General features: G+C 33.8%; 1 non-coding gene across 1 annotated transcript; it reads right to left on the bottom strand.

The window, feature by feature from the left end:
* Nucleotides 1-815: 815 nt before the first annotated feature.
* On the bottom strand, nt 816-889 carry Trnap-cgg (transfer RNA proline (anticodon CGG)). Its single transcript has one exon. It is a non-coding gene; the product is annotated as a tRNA-Pro (tRNA).
* Nucleotides 890-6,000: the final 5,111 nt, after the last annotated feature.

Genomic DNA, 6,000 nt, shown 5'->3' on the forward strand with positions numbered 1-6,000 from the left:
AATGGTAAAGACTTTAAATATAATATATGTAACTAATATCCCCCCCCCCCGCCGACATGATCAAGACATATATTGTTTGTGTTAGTTTCTTTGTTTATCTGTCTTGCTATACCATCAAGTGCCCTAGTGTTAGATCCTTTCTTTTCAAGTAGCACTCCTGTATAATATGAAAAAAATGTATGCGCTGTGTGTTAATTGAATGTTGTTATGACTCATTTGTTTTATGTAACGACAGTAAAAAGCTCACTATAGATTATGCTGAATTGTTGTTTGAAATCATACCAACCTTAAATAAATCTTATCTTATCTTATCTTAATTATAAACACAGTATTTACATATTCAGGACTACAAAACTCGCCATGACTCTTTACAGTCAAGGCCTACTCAAAGAGTGTGACGCTGCTTTTTAAAACCCTCTGATCGCTTCGATGAGGAGAAGCGATTGTAATGAAAGTGCTTACGCATCATCCTTCGATTGGCGCTTCAGACGTATGTATGTATGTATGTATGTATGTGTATGTATGTATGTATGTATGTATGTATGTGTGTGTGTGTGTGTGTGTGTGTGTGTGTGTGTGATAATGATTTTTAACTTAGCTTTAATAATTTTTCAGTCATATCGCTACGATGTCTGCAGTGTTGCAGTTTATAGTGATGTCTAGTACTGGGGCATCATGCTGCAGACATGTATCATGATGTCCCACCCAGTCACATTATCATGACACCAGGCCGACCAGTCCTAACACTAACCTCTTCATGTTGAGCGCCTAGCGAGGCAACTGTTTGTACCATTTTTGTAAGTCTTTGGGATGACTCGCTCGGCCGGGGATCGAACCCACGACCTCCCGCTTCCGAGGCGGACGCTCTAACCACTAGGCCACCAGAGCGGTCGTATGTATGTATGTATGTATGTATATATATATATATATATATATATATATATATATATATATATATATATATATATATATATATATATATATATATATATATATATATATAATGATACAAGCAAATGCTTGCGTGATTATTTAAAGTAAAATCTCAGCTAGAGACAAGTTTTGTGGATGTTATGTATCTTTAATGTGTATTATTTGTTTTGTTTTTTCTTAACGAATATATGTTATATACATTTGTATTTATTGCTTAGCCATGTCCAAAATTGTTTATCTAAAAAATTACACACTTCTTGCCTTAACATCATGAAGCAGAATCAGTCTTATTGCTGTGATTAGTTTTTCATTTGGGTGGATTTATTTATTCAAATTATTAGTCACTGGAAATGCAAACTGCTCATGAATAATATTCTTGGACTGGTATAATAATTTGAAATTATTGAGGATTCAAACAATACATTTTTGGATTAGGTAATTGTGTGACATCAAAATGCTCTTAACACATTGCCACACTTGAGGCCACCGGCACATTAACATATTCGAGACTACATGCACATAAACATATTTAATCTCGGTACTTATTTGGAATACCAATGGAATTTAATTGGAATAACACTGCAATTCAGTCGGAACTTCATACATTTGGGCCTTTGAAAGAACTTTTAGAACTGTTTGGGATTTAATTTACAATGCTGTAAAGTTCTCTTTAAATTGTCACTTTTTATTCTAGGCAAATCAATTATTGTTGAAGTTTAGAAAACTTGTTGATTTTCGTTCTTTTTTCGTTGCTTAGTTTAAGAGAATAGATCCGTAACAGCGGACTTGATAATTTAATGAAGATTTCTTTTTCTTCGATTTAGAATTTCCACCTCAAAATGCTGACATTTGCATTCAGATACCTTGATATACCACTGCATGCAAACTGGCTGAAAGATGTATGCAAATCAAACTTGGTCTGCACTGGTAGAGATCAGAAAATCCAGTCATTTTATTGGCAGACGCCAGATACATATTCTGCAGACATATATTATAACATGAACTGTTCATTAGGCACAAATGTTCCTTCTTTTTATTTTCTCGTTCTATCACGGAACAGATGGAAATGGGAGGAAACACGCTACTTCCTTTCACGATAGACAGGGGAGGGATAAAACAAAATGTGATCCGACATCCGTTCCTACTCGACATAGCCATGATTCATATAACAGGTGGCGGAAAGATATAAATTTCAAATCATTTTGCTTAGGCGTGTGTAATTATGAAAAATATTAAGCCCGCATGTACCACAGGAATCTGCATTGGATAACCCATGCTTCTCAGTTTTGATGAAACTGCAATATAGTTGAAGTGTAGTGACTTTCCACAATTACACATCGTCTGTTTCTCTATATTTCGTTTTAGAAGAAAACAAATAATGTACGTAAACGGTTCCTTGTAAAATTCAGAAAGCAAATTTGAGCAAGAAATCTTTTGTCAATCTGATATGGGCGCACCTAATTTTTAAACTCCGTTCACTATCAAAATATCCAATTAACGTGTTCTCTCCAAATTTCGTAATTTCAAAGAGATCTGACATAGAATATTGACAATTTAACCGTCTCGATTACTTTTCGTTGTCTATTTATAAATTTAATATAATGTAAAGAATTTAATAGACCCTCTCTCTCTCTCTCTCTCTCTCTCTCTCTCTCACACACACACACACACACTTCATTTCAAACTTCAAGGCATGTCAAAGCTTCAGAATCACATTGCGCTTTTTTCGAACACAAATGAATGTGATATTCAGACATGAAGTATTTTAAATATACTTTTAAAAACGAGGAATTATTTCGACCTATTGAATTTTATTATGGTTAACGAACGTTATATAGATCTATACTTATCATGAAAATATTTCGTGAACAAATGCAAAAAGAGTGAGACAATCACTAGTTTGTGTGAACTTGAGCCCAAAGTACAAAGCATTGTATGAAATAAATTTAAACTCGCCGGTTTGATTGAAAAACACTGACAACAAACCGAAGTAAAAGGTGATGAGGTGGGGTGCGTGTGGGGTGTGATTAATATCAATAATGAATGCTTTTGAAATTATGGCCTATTAAATAATTGTATTCCTGATCAAGAATATATAACCACGAGATGCATGAAAAATTTTCATTAATAAGAAACGAGCTTTCCGAGTGTGCTTTAAATGAAAAATTTACACAACTAGTAGTGTATCAAAGATACAGCGCACATACTACACACACATTTTGCTTATATCACAACAAATACACATATTTACATTTCTAACGGAGTTCTGATACACTACAAGAAACTGTTTATTGACGGAGTGAGTGAACTCTTTACATCCCTGTAAATTGATACGGGCTTCCTTTTTGTTATGTCAATATGTTCATGAATCAATAAAATGCACACTCAGAATATAAACATGAACAATTACTTAAAATGAAGAAAACAGAATACTACAAACGAAGCAAGGTTTGCTTCTTGAACATGTTGTAGCCATCCAGCCAACGGCTAGTATATTGAAACGATTGGGAAAATATAGGCGAAATGACGAGTAATTAAAACATTTAAATTCATTTACAGTTAATCTATGTCTATAGTATAATTTAATAAACATTGCTACCGACCATAATATTATTTTAATCCTCCGTCTCTCTTTCCACGTTCCGTTGGTGAAGATGTAGATAAACTGATGTGCGTGCCTCCTAACAAATCAATTTACCATACAGCCTCCACGGGCTTTTGAAAATTTGTATGATTTGTATTGTGATTGTTCGCCTTCTAACCAACAAAATCTACCGTATAGTCTCGACAAGATATTGCAACTTTGTATCACTGGTATTGTGAACGCTGTAGATATATCCCATGAATAGTGTATACACACCATTACGACGAAACATATTCTTGTTGGTTACTTGTTGTAAGTTAAAGATCAAGTGTTCATCCAGCTCGAATTATTTTGCTCCCTCACTAAATATGCATGAGAAACAGGAAAGAAATTAAAAGTGAATGTACTCTTTTGTCACGTGTTTAATCTCGAATAAACAGTAATACAAGAAAGAATGAAAAGAATCAAGCTTTGGGGGAAAAAAATACAATATTTTATTTCCCTGGAAAAATTCTGTAAAAATGAAGAGAAAAAACCCCGAACTTACAGTTTTATTGAATCAAATCCAAAAATAATCCAAGAATAATCCACAAATACATTTTTTTGAAGTCCTAATAACAAAATGTTATAATGATTTCAAGTTCGAATCCCGACGAAGAATCCAAGATGGAAGACGATGACGTATGGTGAAATCTGTATTTTTGAATTATACAGTTCCTTGTAGAAACAAGAGTTATCACTCCGGTTTCTGATAGCAGAATACATTTCTTATACGAACTGTCTTTGATTAAGAATCTCACATGAGCACATGTATATTCCAGGAATAAAAGAATTAATCCAATTGAATCCAAATAATTTGAAATAAATCCAATCCAAGAAATTTGAAATAACTACAAACAGCACAACAAACCAACTTCCAGTTTAACAGCCCAGCTTCTACTGAGAATAATTCTCTAAAACGTAGGTTACATGTCTTCTAAACGTAAACAAGGGGGTCACGTGGTCATTTCTGGAAGCTCATAGAAACCATGTACTTGTTAAAGATGACGTCTACCCGGTGTGACCGTGTCGAAAACCAATCATTTCACTACAAGAAATAAAATATGAAAAACTTTTTTTTTACATCTTAAACACGAAGTCCCATCATGACCTCCACAAAAAACAATCATTTTAAAATAAAGATAGAACATGTTTACGTGATTGCTACAAATTTTGAAACAAGGTCAGGATCCAAATCAACACCTGGTGCTTATAAAACAAACAGTCAATGTCAAACTATTTTCTGTAAAAAGTATCATCTCTAGAAAATAAATTTATATTACAATAAGCATGTAATAAAAAAGTTTAAAACTGACAAACAATAAATTGAAATAAAGGTATATTAAATCAGACACAAGTAAATCAAATAAACATAACACTACCCCCATAAAGAAAAAGAAAGATTCATACATAAACCTTTCTTTTTACCACAGACTAAATATACATGAGGTTAAAAGAATTCATATAAATTACACAGTGCACATGAAAAAATACATTGTCATACACGAGAAAGTGCATGTGCTATTACATTTTCCTTTCCCTTGATGTGCCTGATGTCAAGATTATGTTCCTGTAATAACAAACTCCACCATAGTAGTCTTTGATTTTTACTTTTCATCTTGCCAATGAAAGTAAGGGGGTTATGGTCACTAAATACATAATCGAAGAAGGAGCTGAACTTATGTAAACTTCAAAATGTTGTAATGCCAATATCAAAGAAAAACATTCCTTCTCGATTGCTGAATGATTTCTTTGGCATTTATTTAATTTCTTAGAAAAAGAGCACACTGCATAATCAGTATCATTTTCATCTTCTTGAATCAAAACTGCTCCAATCCCAACATCACCTACATCAACATACAGTTTAAAAGATTGGCTGAAATTTGGGGCTGTAAGAACTGGCGCGCTGTTAAGTATGGCTTTCAACTTGTCAAAAGCCTCCTGATAGTTTTCAGTCCAAAGGAATTTGTTTTTCTTACTCAATAAATTTGTCAGAGGTTCAGCAATTATAACAAAAATTGGAACAAAATGTTCGGTAGTATCCGGCCATACCCAAAAATTGCATAAGTTGATTTTTATTAATAGGCACGGGAAATTCAGAGATGGCCTTGACCTTGACATCTATAGGTTTATCTTGTCCATGCCCCACGATGCGTCACAGAAATGTAACACTAGCACGGCAGAACTCACTTTTAGATAGATCAATTGTCAAGCATGCATCTGTGAATCTGTCAAAGAATTTCCGAATTGTTGCTAAATGTTGTTTCCAGGTGTCATTGTAGATGATGACATCATCGATGCAAGCATCACAATTGTCTAGACCAGATGTAATCATATTCATGAGACGTTGAAATGTACTTGGCGACCTTTTCATCCCAAACGGCATTACTTTATATTGGCAAAGTCCATCTGGAGTCACGAAAGCCGAAATTTCCTTTGCTCTT

This window comes from Sinohyriopsis cumingii, chromosome 1, assembly GCF_028554795.1.
Source record: "Sinohyriopsis cumingii isolate HCF-2022 chromosome 1, ASM2855479v2, whole genome shotgun sequence".
In the NCBI taxonomy this organism is placed as follows: domain Eukaryota; kingdom Metazoa; phylum Mollusca; class Bivalvia; order Unionida; family Unionidae; genus Sinohyriopsis; species Sinohyriopsis cumingii.